The sequence below is a fragment of the Aquarana catesbeiana genome, linkage group LG02 (genome assembly GCF_042186555.1).
Source record: "Aquarana catesbeiana isolate 2022-GZ linkage group LG02, ASM4218655v1, whole genome shotgun sequence".
Lineage (NCBI taxonomy): Eukaryota > Metazoa > Chordata > Amphibia > Anura > Ranidae > Aquarana > Aquarana catesbeiana.
The window spans coordinates 732101433-732121649 of record NC_133325.1 but is presented as its reverse complement, the minus strand read 5'-3'; the positions used below and the strand labels follow the sequence as shown (position 1 = coordinate 732121649).

The 20217-nt window shown below is 39.7% G+C and overlaps 1 long non-coding RNA gene across 5 annotated transcripts in view; it reads right to left on the bottom strand.

Annotated features, from left to right (window-relative positions):
• Window positions 1–10057: 10057 nt before the first annotated feature.
• The window catches only part of LOC141129193 (uncharacterized), a 663735-nt gene continuing 653575 nt past the window's right edge, over window positions 10058–20217 (bottom strand). For all 5 annotated transcript variants that reach the window (XR_012241785.1, XR_012241784.1, XR_012241783.1 and 2 more), the window contains one exon: window positions 10058–11384. This is a non-coding gene — a long non-coding RNA (uncharacterized lncRNA). The remainder of the gene's footprint in view (window positions 11385–20217) is intronic.

Sequence of the window (20217 nt, the reverse complement as noted above, 5' to 3'; positions counted from 1 at the left end):
TGCAGCTCTGCAGGGACAGGCCCAGAGGTGGTTCATGTCACGCCAGCTGTAGCCAGGAATGGTGGTGTGTAATAATGGCACAACCTTCCTGTCTGCCCTTAAACAAGGAAAGTTGACACAGTTGTCCTCAATTTGGTGGTGCAGCGTTTCCTAAATAGGTACCTAGGGTTAGAAGATCTGCTAAAGCAGGCCAGAAGAGTCTGTAGCCATTTCAGATGATCATACACAGCCAGTGCTCGGTTGGCTGAAATTTAGCGGGAATTCCACCTGCCTGTAAACCGCCTGATTTGTGACATGCCCACCAGGTGGAACTGACTTTGGCAGTGCTGCAGTGGCTGCACATGCAGCAGAGGGCTATCAACGATTACCTGTGTGACTATGGCACAACGACAGGCCACACCAATGGCTGCTCATAAAGGATGCATGCACTGTCAGCATTTTGAGGAGGCCACAAGGATGGTCAGCCGTGACAATGCATGCATCAGTGACACAATCCCTGTTGTGTTCCTACTGGAGCAGACTCTGCGTGGCATTATGGACAGGGCAGAGCAGTGGGAGGAAGAGGAGGACTTCCTTTCCTCTTAAGGCCCACTTTATGCAGACACCATTGTTCCTATGCCACAGAACACAAAAGAAGAGGGGGAGAAGGAGGGGGATTCTGGCAGTTTTGGAGGCATTGAAGCAGAGGAAGACATACATCAAACAGTAAGAGATGGTTTTCCATCCGCAGAACCCTTGGGAGTAGTACGTGGCTGTGAGGAAGCAGTTCCAGATACTATAATCCTCAGTGACCCAGAGAAGTTTGCTTCTCATGCCTCCACAAATTTGTGGTGCATGGGCTCCCTCATGCTTCAAAGCCTGCGAAAGGACCCAAGAATACGCGCCGTAAAGGAGAAGGATCACTATTGGTTGGCAACCCTCCTTGACCACCGTTACCGAAGGGGAAAGTCTCAGAACTCATCCAGTCTCCACAGAGAGTGCAGAAGATGAAATCTCTTGAGAACACCTTAAAGAGGAGTTTATCTATTGCTTTTCCTGAGTGGCCGCCTAAGTAATGCATTTCACAATTTTTTTTAGTCCTCGCCGCCCAAGGCTGTCAGCTTCCACATCCCAACGGTAGCATCTCTATCACATGGTGGACGATTATCTAGTGGCCAAAACAGAGATGAAGAGCTTTCCAGTCGACGATCCACTGGCTTACTGGGTCATGAGAATAGACCACTGGCCAGAACTTGCCCAGTATGCAATTGAGCTGCTGGGCTGCCCTACATCGAGCGTGCTTTCCGAACAGGCATTCAGTGCTGCTGGAGGTTTTATTACTGATAATAGAATGCGTCTGTCCACAGACTCAGTGGACCTTCTGACATTTTTCAAAATGAATCAGTCCTGGATTACCAGCAGCTATGAATCCCCTGATGCCGATGTCGCTGATTAAGTGTTTTTGTGGTGTGGAATCTCTGCAGGACTTCTAGACTGCCTAGAATTGTGGGTGTTGATTTCATCAGGAAGAAATTTTTTGGTGTAGGCTTCATGGCCACAATTAACACCCAAAGAAAGAACAATTTTTCCGCACATGTTTGACAGGTGCATATCATTTTAATTTTTGACAGCAAGGCCAATTCTTGCTTTCCTCAAGAGCACCTCTATGGGGTTATGGTGTGAAGGCACCACCGACACCCAAAGACCAATTTTTCCACACCTGTTACTTCTATCCAAAGTCTGTGGAAGAGAGCCCAGGGGCCAATGGCTCCTGCTGCTATCAATCTATCCAATGTGGACAGAGACAGGGGCTGGAGGCACTAGGCTTGTTCACATCGCTGGAACGGACTAGCTCAAGTAAGAAAAAGGTGGGGCTCTGGGGGGCAGCTGCAGCACAAGTTTTTCATCTTAATGCATAGAATGCATTAAGGTGAAAAAAATGGAGACTTTACAACCCCTTTAAAGCATCCCTGTCTCTTTAAAGAATGCTATCATACCGAAAATCTCTGGAATATTCTTGTCTGTGGTAACAATGTGTATTACAGATATTTGTCATAATTGTTATTGTGAATGGTTGAAAGGTCAAAATCTAGCTGATGGCAGTTTGGGGTGTAAAAGGTTAATTTTGTAGTTAACCAAACCCAGCGGCAGTCGATCTTATTCTGCTGGCACATAGATTGTGGTCCTGCAAGCTGGAAAATCTTTGTGCAGGGTGAGGCTGAGAGCGCGTTGTTGTGTATCAGTGACAGCACAGTGTGAGTTTGATCAGCAATTTGTCAGCAGTTGGTGAAGGTGACCAGGGTCTGATACCACATCCATCACAAGGTGCATTCAGTAGAACAGGAGAAATTTTCCAACGTAGTTACATGTCAATGTTTCAGCCAGGCAGGCTGTTTGAGCAGCTGCCTTGGAGGGCAGAGAAGGGATCAGAGGTCTTATAGACCCATGATCCATTTTATAAAGAGTACCTCTCACTGTCCAAGTTATCACAAGGGGTGGTGGTGTTCACTAGAGTTGAAGAAAAACAAAAACAAATTTAAAAAGTGTTTAAAATAAAATTAACATTGCATAATTGGTACAGCAAGCCCCTTAGTTTTTTTTCATTCAACCCAATGAGTTGAATGAAAAAAAAACTGCCTGTGTGTACAGGGCATTATTAAAAATCTGTCCATTTGTAGGATTAATAAGCAAATAACTGTCAAACAAAAGGCATGGAAAGCCAGACAGTCATGGTGGACTGTACCAGTACGAAAATCTAAAAAATTCAAACAGTATCTCTCCCTGCACAAAACTGTCAGCTGTCAATAACAAATCCAGCATTCTTTCAAATTACACAATGACAAAAGGCAAAGGCTATTATGCACCACTGGAAAAAAAAAATCTGGGAACATTGAAAATCTTTGGCGTTTGCTACAATCCCATCATGACGGAGAACCGGAAAGTCATCCTTAGTAGCTAGTCCATTGCCTACCAGTGTTCAGTTCCAGTTACGTGATCATGTTCAGTCAAGAATTGAGACTTAGATGGAAGCAACAAATGGGATTGTGCAGGAGAATATTACCATCAATGGACATTACAAAAAAGGTTTAAAATCACAAAGTTTTTATTTCATATATTATACAATATTTATATCACATATCATACAAGAAAACAAAAATGGAAACAACTACATGTACAGCAAAGATATCCCTCGACGGCTACTACACCCCCCAAAGCCTGGGGTCACTTTATTGGGGAAGTTATTGTTTTTTTGTTCTATTACTTTCATTTTGGTTTGTATCTTGTAACCAGACACTTTCTCCTACATATTTATATTTACAAATACCATCTAAACCACTGATATTATTTTATATAATATATATATATATACATATTGTCACATGTACAGAATCGAAATGACCTCATGCTCGCCAAGCGAGTTACTGTATGCTTTCATGCTCCCATGATGGCTGTTGGCCTATAAGGCCTGGCTAATTGGGGTGAGTGCTCTCTAGATCACATGTTTCAGCTTATGCTCATTGTATTAAATTGTAGATGAGTGTAATGATTCTAAAAATTAGGATAATTAATACTTTGATGATTTACATATATATATATATATATATATATATTTGTTATAGTATTCTGCTCCCTCAAACTTTTCTCCTGAAGAAGCGGGCAACCGTGAAACATGTCGCGTGCGATGGCCTACACTTCCATTTATTCTCTGGATTAACATCCTAGGTAGAAATGACCCCAGGCTTTGAGGTGTAGTAGCCGTCATGTAGGATATAATTGTTCTACAGGTAGTTTCCTTTTTTGTTTTCTTGTATGATATATGAATTTGCTCTTGTATAATATATGAAATAAAACCTTTGTGATTTTAAACCTTTTTTTGTAATGTCCATTGACAGCACTGATAAAATCCTACGGCCCCACCCCATTTGTTGTTTCTATCTAAGATAATTAAGGATGTGGGTACCTGTATATTTAAAGTGATTGTAAAGTCTAATTTTTTTTCTATAAAAATAACAAACATGTTATACTTACCTCCTCTGTGCAGTGGATTTGCACATAGCAGCTCGGATCCTCCTCTTCTCGTGTCCCTCTTTGGTGCTCCTGGCCTCTCCCTCCTGTTGAGTGTCCCCACAGCAAGCAGCTTGCTATAGGGGCACCCAAGTAGAGCTGCAGTTCCTTGTGTCCATTCAGAAACAGAGCTGTGGTTCTGCCCCGCCTCTCTCTTCTGTTTGGCTAACTGAATTTGATTGACAGCAGTGGGAGCCAATGGAGCCGCTGCTGTGTCTCAACCAATCAGAAGTCCTGGATGGCTGAGAGACTTGTGGACATCGCTGGACAGAGATGGGGCTCAGGTCTTTATCCTCTGCCAACTCCCCACCCCCCATTAACCCCTGCACTGGAAGAGTATGCCCAACTGTACCCACCCTTTCTGGCTAACTCCTCCATTCATAGAAGCTGTACTATAGTTTCTATGAATGAGACACAATATATGAATGGAGGGGCATACCTTTTAATTATCCACCCATCCTCCATTCATAGATCCCGTTTCATTCATAGAAGCTGTAGTATGTGAATGGAGAATGTTGGTGGAAAGGGTGGGCATAGCTGGGCACTCTTGATGAGTGCCTGTCACAGCTCTCTCAACTCTATTAACCCCCACCACAATAGAAGATTACAGCAGCAGGGGTTTTGAAGGATGAGGATTGCAAAGAATCCAGGAGCCAGTCGCTCAAGGGGCGCATTAGATTAATAGTAAATCATGTCCCTTGTGCTGATTTTGTCTTGTTTTTGTCTTTATTTGTCTAAACTTAGGCTTTCAAAGAAATGTGTTTTGTGAGAAAATCCAATATAAATGATTCTATTTCCCATATTCAATACATTGTATATTCCGGGGGTCAGCAACCAGTAGATCTCAGACAGGTGACTGGTAGATCATGGCCTGGGCTTGCTGACCCGCCATCCCAGAGCATCAGAGTGCAATGCAGACGAACTATTTGTAAAGTTGGAGGTGTAGTAGGAAGCAAGAGCCACATAAGCCAATGCCTCCGCTGTAGTGCCGGATCCTGTCCCATGCCGATTGATACCAACTGCACTCCATCTCTTATCCTGGCTGGCAGTCTCCAGCGTGGTGCCAGCAGCAGGAGGAAGAGATCTTCAGGTCACTGTTTAGGAATACACAGGGCATAATAGTTTAGGGCTGCTCTCACACTAATGTGCTGCTTTTTACCCACACAGCAAGTGCAGCGTACCTGCAGCTTTCTTGCGAGTTTGCTGCACTTAGCCATAGACTTCTATTATATCCTGGGGGTTTGGTGCACTCTCAATGCAGGAGTTTTGGTGTGCTTTCAGAAAGTGCACCACACCTGCAGGATATAATAGAAGTCTATAACAATGGGCAGCTAACCTAGGAACAATGCAGATGCACTGCGCTGCACCTGCGGCGCAGGTAAACCACAGCACATCAGTGTGAATGCCTTCTAGGGGGCTCATTTACATTTGCAGTGGGAGGGGGGTAAAAGTTCATAATTAAGACGCGTTTTTATCACCCCCTCCCCAACCTCACCCCCTTTAGCTGCAATGGCCAGGGGTGTACACATGTCGAAGCCCCAGCAGAACTTATACACCCTGTCATGGTTGGTGAGTGTAGCACCTGGCAAGCATGACACATTCAAGTGAATGGGGCCATGCTAAAAGTACCCTGCAATCTTGTGCAATACAGCAAACAAAGGGTTACAGCAGGCATTGTTGTGTTGCTTTCTCACCACCTGCTTTAACTCCTTGGACCCCACAGAAGCATGCAGTTGTGATTGGCAGGCGGTAGCACCCACCAAAACAACAGAGGTTTTCATTCCTGCTGCGGCATGTGTACACCTTTGGCTGCTGCCTCAGCAGCTAAAGGTGGTAGAGATTGGTGGTGGTAGAACCTTGACTTAACCACAGGGTTTTGCTACGCCCCCCCCCCCCCACCTTTACGTGTGTTAGAGCAGTAAGGGTGCAGCTGCAGAATGCAACTAAGGGCTCAGTCACAAGTGCAGCAGGCAGTGCTGCTCCCCTGAAAAGCGATCTGAGTGTGTTTGGCGGGCATCAAAATGTTGCCTTCTCACCACCTGATTTAGCCCAGACATCACGTCAAATCGCATGCCAAATCAGCAGCTATAGCCGGCAATGGCACCGTAGGAATCAGTGCAGCGCTGACTTTGCGGTGCCGCACTGATTCCCAATAGTAGTTCCTGTACTACTTTTGGTGACTTCAGGGTGCAATTTGTATAGACATCTGTCCAAGAACCTGCACAGATGTCTCTGAAATCGCTTCCGAAGTCTGACTGACATGCGGGTATGAAAACGTGCACGTTTTCTAACCCGCTGTCAGTGTGAACCTAGGCTTAAACCCATGATTGTCGTTCAATGCACGAGATTGTGACACGGTAGTACGCCAATTATAGTTTTAAATACGGTTTGAGGAGGCGATACTGTGCCTGGTGATCTTTGACTTCTCCTATGCTGTTAAGGTAGATCTGCACCTCTTTAAGGTTGCCTACCCCTGCTGTATACATATGATAAAATTATATGAATTAGCACACTTACAAACAATAACATATTTAAAACATCTTTTAACTTTCATTCTCTATTGATTTCCATAGAACAGTGTTTATCAAGATGTAAATGCATACATACACTTTTTTTCAAGCATATGTACATTGAAATGAGATACAGCAATGGTCAGGTGCAAAAAAGAGCCACACACTGCAGAGTGATGGAGCACAGTGGTAAGGCAACTCTGGTAATTTGCTAAAATCCCCCCTGGAGCAGTATCTGCATTGAGTTTGTGTGTTTACCCTTTATTTGCATGGGTGTGCTCTAGGTTTTTCCACACTTCATAAACATAACTGTAGGTTAATGGCCATCCTACCAAATTGCCAGTAGATGGCAGAAAAATGAGACTGTTCCTTTGGTGGACAGAAACTCTGTAAAATAATGTGGTGGCATTAAATAACTAGTGGCAGGGCCATGGACCCATGAAGCCAACTGAGGCTGCATTCATGGAGGTGTATTGGGAGGCAGCACTGAGGCTGGAGTGTCTATATGGGATACTAAGTTCTCAGTACATGTTCAGCTGTCTATATGCTCAGGCTCCAGGCTGCGCACCGTTATTGGTAGTTAAAGGTGCAAGTGGCCACCTAACAACCAATGATGCTGTGTGGCCTGGCCACTAGCATCCTAGCAACCAGAGACACTGTGTGGCTTCAGCCACCAGTATCCTAGCAACCAATGACACTGTTAAGCCCCAGGTGCCAACATGTTAGTAACCAATGATGCAGTGCAAACCTGGCTGACAGTGTCCTAGCAACCAATGACAAGGAGGCAGCAAAAATGGCTGCAACAGGCTGCATCCGCTCCTGGTAAAGAACTGAATACTAGAAATAAAGTTAGCGATACAAGTTGATTGGCTGTAAACTCTTCCAGACAGTCATACATATGAATATGAGTAGAGTGTGGCATTATGAATATTGAGTGTTCAGCTTAATATGTATTTCTATTGTTTAACAATATAATTAATGATAATCTATGGGTTATGTTAAGAATTTAATATGCTGTTCTTGAAGTGCACAGGTGTATTGTTAAGGCACATAACAGAACTGCCAGCTTCCAGATATGAATGAACACACATATATCACATAATTGCTTCTTTTGTGAATAGAATAATAACACAGGTGAATTGAAATTACAATGAGATGCCAACATTTATTACTTTATTTTAAATCATTGTAATGACACATTTATTAGTCCAAACTGTGCAATAATGATGAAAAAATAACAAGAAAATCCAACATTAAAATTGCAATAATACTTTGTCAAAATAGTGATAGTCAAATACAAAATCCCAAATCTCCTGCTCCTGTGAGGTTCAACAGGCATGTGTGATTGCCTATAATAAACTGCATGTGCAAAGACCTAGCTGGGTAAATGTATGCATGTGAGTATCCTGAGACCTTAGTACATCAGGCCCTAAAAGTCTTCTTTTTTTATCCTCTCAAAAATTTCACATATTCTTCCATTACCATTACTGATTATTATATTCTTTATAGCTGTCTTTAAGGTATACAGTCATGTTAAGAACAGTCTAACATATCAACGAGAGGATTTTCCTGTAAGAATCTTATATACATTTTACAATTAAGATACAATAAAAAACAAGTTTTTAGAAAAAGCATAAACAAGGTTTTATCTCTGAAGCACAAAAAAAACATATATTGTTTGAAGCGTTTAAAAAGAAAAAAAAAATGAAATTTTCTATTGTGATATGTGTTACAATTTTAATTAGAATTATATTTCACTAAAAAACACATGAATGGCAACCATTTTGTTTTTGCTTTTTTTTCCCCCTAGCATTTATGGCAATCTATCCAAATATTACACTTTGAAAAAGTATATGCTAGGTAGCATAGAAAGAGACATAAAAGAAGCAAAGGAAAGACACTGCAGCATAGAGGATACCTTCCATTTACTGCATGTTCAAAGATAAAGGGTTAAAAATTGAAAGTTTAAACCTATGACTTTTTTACATTTAAAATTTTACATTTTTATGTATATGTTTGTTTTATATTATCTGTGATTATACTGCAAAATAAGTAATGTTTCTATTATTGGATAATAAATAATTTGCTTGGCTATGTTATTAGCTATTTTTGGGCCAACTGTGCTGGAAAATATTCTTGGTTTTCTATAAGAAGGAAAGAAGGAAAGAAGGAAAGAAAGAAGGAAAGAAGGAAAGAAGGAAAGAAGGAAAGAAGGAAAGAAAGAAAGAAAGAAAGAAAGAAAGAAAGAAAGAAAGAAAGAAAAAGAGAAAAAGAGAAACAAAGAACCAACTTCTTATAAAAAATATATATACATACATACAAATAAAAGGCTAGTTGTGCCACAGACACAGCAATATTTTAGGCAGAATTGTTATGATCAGTATAAATGGATTGTGTTATATGATCAATGCACACTTACAGAACATTTAAAGATCAGAAAAGGTTAATTTTTATAGGTGTTATAGTTTTAATAGCAATGATTTTTGTCTTTTAAAATTAAAATTTACAAATAAGCTGGTGTCAAAACCTAGGTGATCCTTCATTTCCAGCACATTGAGCAAGCTCACATCAGCAGCAGACAGCAGTTAATGTATGCGTCTGGCTCAGTCTGGTCTACCCGCCAGGAATTCATCGAATTGTTAACATCCCTCCTTTTTTGTATGCACTGCACATGATTCTCTTCCTCGCCCTCCCCCCTCCTCCCCTGCCATTCTACAGCTGAGGGTTTATAGCGCTACCATGATATGATTACCTACAATCACATATTTTAGGAGAGATAAAAATATTATAGCAGATACACTGAAAAATCTGTAAAATTCAAACTACATTTTTATAAAAAAAATATATATATATTTATCTAAGTATCAGGCTTAAACCATTATACAGAAAAAAAAATAAAATCACAACGTCATTAATACTCTTTGTTAAAACCAATAATTGTTAATATACTATTAATTAAAATTGCTTAATTGAAGATTTATAAACATACATTGTAATCAGTATAAATAAGAGCAACCTAAATAAAGCGCTTGATGGGAATGAATCCCATCTATAAAGAGCCATATGGCTTAATAAAATTTGATTAGATGTTATTAACAATAAATTAATTAAATCACTTAAATAGAGAGTTGGCTGTATTAATAGACACTGTGTGCTGTAGGGTTGCATAAAAATGCATCAACTACATGTAATGAGATTGGATTGTTTATATACTGCTATGAGATAGATAGATATATATCTATCTATATATATAGAGATATATAGATAGATATATATCTATCTATCTCTCTCTCTATATATATATATATATAGATAGATATATAAATGGTTTTGGACGCCTAGACTTGTAAGGCAGTCAGTTTAATTTTTAAAATCTTTTCCAGTCTTAAATCTTCCAAGCAGTAGAGTATTTACACAGTATTATTCCTAAATGCATAAATCTTGGTCTTATGTTATGAAGTTTTTCAAGCTATAGTTATATAATCATGATTTGTGAAATGAAAAAATTTATATATATATATATATATATATATATATATATATATATATATATATATATAAAAGTATATGGCTACTAGTATATCTTTAAAAAATAAAATCTTGTCTACATTTTCCAATCAATGTCACTGTACAAATAAGAAAATAACAGGGCCACACAACAAACTATGTACATTTTTAATGTTATTTACAGAATATGTATTGTAATACAAAGTAACTAATCATCATGAGCATACAATAAATATACTATAAAAAACAACATATTTTCGAATAATATAAAAGTGTTATTAATGCAAGCATCACATTTTCTCTGTAATAATCCCAATGTATGTGAATTCCCACAAAGACAGCAAGCACAGGTAAATGACAATATCCTGTCACCCTCCCCTCAACGTCTTCCCAAAAGAAAGAACATTTTGAAAAGAAATGAATTGCTGCAGCCACAAGTTACAGAAGTCATGCTTTCAATACCACAGGTACACAATCAATACAGTCCAGAGTTGCTGGTTCCCCTCCGCCTAGGTCCCAAGAGCCAAACTTGTGATCAATACTAAAAAATCCTCACAAGTTAGGGTCTCAGGGACTAGGAAAAGTCCGAGATCATTCCGCTGTGTTCGTCCTTCGAAATCGCGAGAGGGTCTGTTCGTTTTCCGATCATGAACAATTCCAGCAATTAAAACATTTCGGAAAATACAACATGATGGTAAATGCATTTCGGTGTACATCAGATGTGCTAGATTAAAAGAGAGAGGATGACTTCAAAACATTCACAGTACATTGAGCATCGTTTTTCTAATACGCCTCAGTATCACTCAGGGACCAAGCAATACATTGCAGCCTAATTTGGTATCCTGTTGCTCACTTGGGCCCTAGGAAACAGACTGTTTTAAATATATTTCCACAAGTAGAAAAAAATAAAATAAAAAAAGAGCGGAAAACAGTCTTTTTGTCTATCTTATTTAAAAGGTGTTGAGCTCAAAATCCTTTCCTAAACGTAAACTGGTGAAACCAGGAGCCAGTGTGTGCAAGTTTTAAATGCTGTTGATATAGCTTGAGAACAACGAACAATGTGAAAAAAAAATTCTATCACCAGGGGCTTTCGCTGGTTTTGCATTAAAGAGGTACACCAGAAATCCCAGAAAATTCATAGGACACACTTATGTCACAGAAGCAAAACATCTTTTCCTTTGAAAGTGATTTCCTTGTTTCCGAAAAAAGAAGAAAAAAAAAATGGCCCAGGTAAGGTCTCGTTGCCCGAAGCAATAAAAAAAATATATATATATATATATAGTAGAATCCGATCTATAAAGTCTTCATCTTTCCAGGAGATTTCTGTTGTAAAAGAGAATACAGTAAAATAAAAAGAGTTAGTCATAGGACAGAGGTATACGGACAATGCTTTCAATTAACATCAGTTAAAACTAGGAACAGCACACAGAAATCAACCTGCAATGAAAAAAGCTGGTGTTGCACCTAATTTTTCGAACAGTGGATTCCATACAAAGCTTTTTTTTTTTTTGGGTCGCTTAAAATGCTACAGCTATTAACATTTTCTCAAATGGCAAAAGAAACCGTCTCAAATAAGTAGCCTTTATCCAGTTATCAAGCCATTTCGTCTCTTATCTTAAAATGATTTTACATGCAATATTTGAACACAGGCTATGGACGAACAATTAGCATGAAAAATCTGTGCCCTCCGCAGATTCGGCATTAACATAATTACATCCCCCCCCACCCCCCCATGGCAGAGACCCATCCTCCTGTGAGAATACATCAGATGCTCCAAAGATTGAAATCAGTCAGGTTTTTGAGGCTGGGAGACATACCTGAGCTTCTTACTCCCAGGCTTGGCTTTTACCTTCCCTCCACGCACCCAGACACGCAGACAGACAGACACACACTTGCAGACACGCACAGACATACACAGAGAGAGAGAAAAAAAATAAAAATGCAAGGCGAAGCGTTGGATGCTGACTCAGAACAGTTGTGTTTGGAGGGGGTGCAATCGGCTGGTGTTTTCTCTGCACTCATCATTAACATTAACTCAGTCTCTCGTATCCACCCTTTCCTCGACCTGCAGAAATGCAGCATTTGCATGATGCTGGCATCTCAGCCCTTCCAGGTCAGACGTCTCGGGGTGGAACACACACACAATACAAGATCTAAGCCTCTCCTAAGATTGCCTTCTGATCTTCCAGCCGCGTTCTCCTCTTAGGGTGCTACCTTCCCACTTCCGCTTATTTGACATCTTTTCGGGATTAAAAAAAAAAAAAAAATGCCCGGTGTTGAATAAAAAGGCTTGCCAAATGGTCCTTCCTGCACCTTTTTTTTTCCAAAAAAAAGCCTGTTAGTCCCCACCCTTCTTTTACACCCCCCCAAAAAACAATAAGTAAGATCTCCCAAAGCAGTGGTGGAAATAGGCTGTGACATACAGACTTTCATCCTCAGTTCTCAGGCTGAAGAATAGCAAGTGATCCAGCCACGCACGTGACGTGGTGAGACATAATGCCAGCAATTCTTTTACAGTCTTAAGAGTTTATTCTACGCCTTTGCAGGTCCTCACCCTCCTCACTGAGCAAATGCTTGTGGAAACAATGCTTGTCTATAGTCCGGCTGCCAAACAATGCTATGATCAAGCATTTTATCACTGCACCGTCAAGAAATCAAACTTGCTGCTTTCAATAACACTACAGCTTTGGGCAACGGAGCAGCTATTTTCTTCCTTCAGATCTACCCCACTGATGAGGCTTGTTTTCTTTTTTCTTTTTTAGGCAGTTTCCAGCACTTAAAACAGAGGCTTCTGATCAATATAAGGGAGGACAATAGTTTAAAACCTGCCTGGGTGACAGCAAAGTAAATGGATCTTTGGAGACACACATTGATGCTAGGCACCCAGGATTTTTCATTAGCGTTCATATAAATAAAACATTAGTGCATGTAGACACTTGAAAGCTGTAGCCTTGCTTTGCTGGAGCTGATATCCTGCTACATCTCTGCACATGAATCTTCTTTGTTCTAGGAATCCATGACACACCTAGATCCCTACAGAGCTGGAGTTAAAAGCTATTCCTCTAGACACTGCTCCTCTGTTCACTTCGAATATTAGGAACAAAGAAGAGACAGCTACACAAGCACCGACTAGAACCCACTGCCGTTTCTTGGTAAACAAAAGTCAAGTTTAAAATCCCAGCATGCACTGCAACATTGCAGTACTTCCGTAAGTAACCTACTGGTGTAATAATAATATTCACAATAATAAATGGCAACAATACTTTAAATTTTTAGGAAAAAGTTCCATGTTTCCTTTGTGACAAATAAAACAAAAAAAAGTTACAATATTTGTAGACTGATTATAACAAAATAAAAATAAAATATGTAAAATTGTAAAAAAAAAACATACAAAGTCAAACACATGCACTGCAACATTGCAGTACTTCCGTAAGTAACCTACTGGTGTAATAATAATATTCACAATAATAAATGGCAACAATACTTTAAATTTTTAGGAAGAAGTTCCATGTTTCCTTTGTGACAAATAAAAAAAAAAAAAAAACAATATTTGTAGTCTGATTATAACAAAATAAAAATAAAATCTGTAAAACTGTAAAAAAAAAACAAAAAAAAAACAAAAAAAAAAACATACAAAGTCAAACACATACATAAAGCGCACAGACAACCATGCATGCACCAAATTATTCATCGTCAATACGGTTGAGACGGACGTCAGGCTCAGTTTAATGATATACGTACATTAGACAGCCTTCACTTCTTAATGTCCTTGTTGCTGGAACTCACCCTTGCTCCAGTATCCCTTCCTTTGTGCCTCTTTTGCCCCTGTCTACTTTTACCCACAATGCCCTGGTTAAATAAATGTCATGACCTCGCTACAGCTATCAGACGAGAATTAAAAAAAAAAAAAAAAAAAGAAAAAAATCAGACACTGTTTAAAAAATTGAACATGCGCTCTCAACTAAACTGCCTCCTGGTACAGGTTTGTGGGCAGGCCCCTTAGAGGAGCTGTCTCCTGCTCCACCAATCAGGGAATGCCAATGCAAATGTTAGACATGTTGTACGCCAGCCCAATGTCTGGCGTTGTACAGAGTGCAAAGCAATGGTTAAACGATGTATAGATAACCTAAATGTTTTTTAGAGGCAACAAAACCTTTCAAAGCAACAAAGCACGCCCTGGGTGATAGATGTCCAAATCCATAATGAGGAGCAAAAAAAAAATAATCGAGAAAGTAGACTGTATTTTTAAACAAAGCATTGTCACAGAAACATCAGAGATATTAAAAAGAAGCCCCTTTTAGGGCCAGGGGACTTGGCGGACCTGACTCAATCAATAATTGTCTGCTGAGAGATGCTGTAATCTATCAAGTCAATTACCTTTGCTAGCATACATCTGATCTGATTGTCTACTAGTAACATTAACCCTTGAATGATTTTCTTTTTATTCTCACAGCATGAGTAAAGAAGCTAGGATAGCAAAGATGCTGTGGGCTGTGGCTGTGTTATAGAATTACTATAACCTGAAGATAAGATACAATATTGCTGTGGTATACAGATACGACACAGAGTCATTTTACAGAAGGGAGGCATTGGTACTATAATACATGTGATTAGCCTTAAGAAAGGAGTATGGTATCAAGGTATTAACTGTAACAATATAATACAGAGAGCAGAAATACATTGCAAAGTGATAAAGCAGTGTTAACAGGTCAACAATGCTTTGTTAGGCCTCTTGCACACCGCTACCTGAAAACACTGAGTTATCAGGCATACAGGCATTTTTATGTTTTTTTTTTTTACTGATCCAAATGCAGCCAATTGTTTTCAATGTGCCTGTACACACAGGCACATAAAAATGCATTGTGCATTGATCAGTAGAGAAAAAAATTCAAAAATTTGAGTTGCTGATTAGTATTTTTGTGTTTATACGCATAAATATGGGCAAATGCCACACTTCCTGCTTGTGTGTGCATGCTTGCAAATACACGGAAGTGATATACAACCCATCCTTGTGTTTTTTCTGTCAGAAATGTCTGATGCTCTTACATCAGTACAATGTGCAAGAGTGTTTAAGTATACATTTGTTAAAAAACTCAGCTTAATGTAAATATTTTTAATTATTATTAATTATTAAGGTTTTAAAAATCTTTTTCCCCATCTATAATCATCATTATTTGCCATGGAGAAGAGACGCTTCAGACAACATATGATCATGATATATAAATACCTAAATGGTGACTCTAGCATAGGGATCAAAGTTTTCAGTTTTAGGGAGCTTAAAGGGGTTGTAAACTTTCAGATTTTTTTTACAAAAATAACAAACATGTCTTATCTCATACTTACCTGCTCTGTACAAGGGTTTTCCACAGTGCAGCCCCGATCCTCCTCTTCTGGGGTGCCCCGCTGACGCTCCTGGCTCCTCCCCTTCATTGGGTGCCCCCACAGAGAGCCGCTTTCCATGGGGGCACCCATACCGGCACGCTCCCGAATCCAGCTGCTGCATCCATTGACACAGACAGCGGGACTCAGCCCCACCCCCGTTCTCGTGTCACTGGATTTGATTAACAGCAGCAGGAGCCAATGGCTCCTGCTATCAATCTATCCAATAAGGACAGAGACAGCGTCCGGAGGCGCTGGGCTTGTGCACGTCGCTGGAATGGATTGGCTCAGGTAAGAAATAAGGGGGGGGGGGTGGGACTCTAGGGGAAGCTGCAGCAAAGAAGGTTTTTCAACTTAATGCAAAGAATGCATTAAGGTGAAAAACCTTGAGACTTTACAATCCTTTTAAGAAGCCACATGGCCACTCAATGAAATTAAAGGAAAAGCGGTATAACCTTAAACTGCGTAGAGGGTTCTTTATAGTCACGGTGGTAAAGATGTGGAACTCACTTCTGCAATTGGTGGTGTCAGTGGGAGGTGTCGATAGATTGAAAAAAACATGAGCATCTTAGCAAACACAATATACAGGCATATGGGAAACTGTATTGACAAACACTCGACACACACACACACTCACACAGGTTGCACTGGATGGACTGGTGTCTTTATTCAACCTTACAAACTATGGAACTATGTAACTATATCAGTCGACCAACATATTTACATACTTAGGTTGATAAAAGATACAAGTTCATCAAGTTAACCAATAGGAAAAATGAATAAACAAATACAAAGACCTCCATATAATATAAAGAAGCTTAAAGGAGAAGTCCAGCCAAAGCTCATTTGGCTGGGCTTCTCCTACACAGGGGTGCAATTCGTTTTGCACTCCTGTGATCCGTTTTCAGCAGAGAGCCGGCTGAAGTCCGCTAAAGTCTGGATCCGCCAGGTGCCTAGACTGACACCGATCTCAGCCTCTCAGAGAGGCTGAGACGGACAGCTCCCTGCCCCTCCACAGCTGAGCTCTCCAATGAGCGCAAAGGGAGATGTGCAGAGAGCTGTGACTGACAGTCTGCAGCTCTCTGCTCACGGAGCTCTGAAAATTGAGTGATCAGCGATGTTTGATCGCTCTGTTATCAGTGTAGAGGTGTCGGGGGACAGATACAGCATGGGACCCATGCTGCATCCACCTAGGTAAGTATGAATGGGGAAAAAAAATTCCCATACTTCTCTTTTAAACCTACAGTTAATCCAGAGGAAGTCAAATAACCTCTAAACAAGTCCTTTCTGACTGTTAAAAAATGTAAAAAAGCACAGTCCGATTTGCTCCAACATGGGAAACAAAATGCGAAAATTAAATTTGGCTGGCTCAGCAAGGGCTGGCTGAATTTCGATCAATGTGTAGCACTGATTGACTTCTGTTCAACCACCGTGTTGGTATATTTTTATTCGATCAGTGCCACACGCAATAGACTACAGTGCTGATCTATGTATACTTATAGTCTCCTCGCTATCAGAATACAATAGCACAGCAGGGAGGATTCCCACATTCACATCAAATATGTGAATGGGGGAAATCGGGTCAGTTTTTTTTCCATTCCACCCTCTGGTTAAACAAAAAATAACTGACCCGTGTACGGCTAGCTTGAGAGTAGTAATACTATACATATAATCTACAAGTTTATACATTTAATACAAAAATGAAAAAATAAAAGTAAAAATGTGAAAGACATTTAAAAATATTACTTTAAGATAAACACTGCAATAATTCAAAATATTTGCTCACTGAAAGTGCACCTTCTTTTCCTCTAGGGTCCTTTCACACGGATCTGTCCGTGTACGGGCTCCGCTTTGCTCAGCGGGGGATCGATCTGTCGATCCCCGCTGAGCAGGCAGATGACAGGTCTGTGTCTGCACACTGTGGGGGATCGGATGAAGACGGACCGGAGAGTCCATTTCCATCCGATCTGCCAGACAGATGGAAAAATAGGGTTTCCATCCGTCACACTTTATTGGATCGGAGCAGTTCGGATATCAGCGGACATGTCACCTCTGACATCAGTTGCTCCATTGACCTGTATGGAGCGTCCGTTCAGGTCCGAACAGTCCGCCCGTGTGAAAGGGGCCTAAGACTTGAGAACTAGGGGCATGTTTTTAAAGCACTGAATGCGACATTTAAAAAACTCTTTCTGCAGGTTAATCAATGACTGTAACGTAAAACACATTCACCAGGAAGCTACACCTGCATAGGATACAAAGATGATAAAGCAGAACTATAGGATACAGATGTGATATTGGAGAATGATAGGAAATAGTACAACTATAGGATACATAGGTGATATTGAAGAACTTTCAGATACAGACGTAATATAGTAGAACTATAGCATACAAATAGGATATAGTGGAACTATAGGATACAAATGAGATATAGTGGAACTATAGAATACAGAGGTGATACCGTGGAACTATAGGATACAGATAAGATATAGTGGAACTATAGGATGCATCATAGTAGAACTATAAGATACAGAGAGGATATAGTAGAGCTATAGGAAACAGAGGTGATATTGGAGCACTATAGGATACAAAGATATTATAGTAGAACTATAGCATACCAAAATAATGTAGCAGAACTATAGGATACAGAGGCATAGCTCCCAACTGACCCAGATTTGGAACAAAGTCCCTCTGTCCCTTTTTTCTCCTCATTTGTACCTCCCCCTGATCTATATAGTTGTATATAATATGCACTTTTTATCTTTCAAAAAATGTTTCCTGTTGCTAATCCTTTCATCTAATTTCTAAATTGCTGCATGTGTAAATTTCAAAGGCCAGTATAAAGTAATGGTATTGGTAAAACAACATGTGGGTTTAATCAATCATTTTTTTGGTATAAATCTCCTTTAAGAGGGTGTGGCAGAGGGTGTGTCCTATGCCTACATACTTTTGCTAATTGGTGTCCCTCATTCCCATCTCAAAAAGTTGTGAGGTGATGTAGTAGAACTATAGGATACAGAGGTAATATAGTAAAAATATAGGATGCAGAGATGATATGGTAGAACTATAGGATACAGAGGTGATATTGGGAAATTACAGGATATAGAGGTAATACAGTATAGTAGAAATACAGGGCACAGCGGTGATATAGTAGAACTATATGATACAGAGGAAATACAGCATATTAGAACTATAGAATACAGGGGTTATATATGAGAAATAAAGGATACAAAGGTGATATAGTTAAAAATATAGGATACAGAGGTGATATAGTATGTACAGGAGGCCAAAGTTGGGTCCAGGACAGCAGGTATAGTTCCCCACTATTTGGGTGGTGGTCCCTTTAAGAGGACGGTCATAAAACATTGTTGAGTACTCAGGGGTTATCGCCTATGCAGGGTGAGGGGTTCTGGGGTAGTCCAGGTGGAGAGAAAAATTATTTTTCTGGATGATAAGTCCTCATTTGGAACCCAGAATTCAGAGGTTCAGAGAGACCTTTGGGTGGAAAAGAACCTCCAAATTTTGATTACAAGGACTTTGGTCCTGAAGGAGTTAACCTGTCTGCATGGGAATCCAGAAAGAGAAGAGGAAACAGCCAGTTACCTGTCTGAGTGAGGAGTGTGAGCAGGAGTGTGTCTAAGACATGGCTGCTGAACTGTGGAGACCTCTTCTTTAGGCCCCCTGAGGCGGACGGGAGCTTTCAAATGCCCTGTAAGGGACGAGTGTGACTGGAGGTTAGCCAACCCTTGATTTTGTTGTACCAACAAATTGATGAACTATTTTGTTTGCCAAAGAGAAGCTATTTTTATGTTTGCTTCGTTTCTTGAAACTAAAAAGGACTGTTTGCTTTTACCAATGTGCCTGGCTGATGATCTCAGGCTCCTTAATTTCACAAGTAGAACTATAAAATACAGTGATGATATAGAAGAAATATAGGATACAGAGGTGATATAGTAGAACTATAGGATAAGGAGGAGCTATTGTAGAACTATAGGATATAGAGGTGGTATAATAGAACTACAGGATACAGAAATGATATAGTAGAACTATAGGATATGGAGGAGATATAGTAGAACTATAAAACTCAGAGGTGATATTGAAAAACTATAGGATACAGAGATGATATAGAAGAAATATAGGATACAGAGGTGATATAGTAGAACTATAGGATATGGAGGAGATATAGTAGAGCTATAGGACGCAGAGAATATATTGAAAAACTATAGGATACAGAGATGATATAGAAGAAATATAGGATACAGAGGTGATATAGTAGAACTATAGGATATGGAGCAGATATAGTAGAGTTATAGGACGCAGAGAATATATTGAAAAACTATAGGATACAGAGGTGCTATATTAGAACTATACAGTAGGATATAGAGGTAATAAAATAGAACTATAAGATACAATGGTAAACACATTCACTAAGAAGATACACCTGCATAGGATATAGAGATGACATAGTAGAGGTATAGGATACAGAGGTGATATTAAAGAACTTTTGGATACAGAGGTAATATAGTAGAAATATAGGAGATATAGTGGAACTATAGCATACAGAGGAGATATAGTTGAACTATTATTCTTAATATACAGGATTTATATAGCAAATAAAATAAGCAAAATGTTGTGCTGTCGTCATTGTGATAATGAAAATCAATATGCAGATATTTTTCATTATTTGCATATTGAATGAATGAAAGACTTGTATAGCGCTGCAATGCGAACTGAATCGCCTCAAAGCGCTTATCCGTCCTGTGTCGTCCAGCTCCTTAGA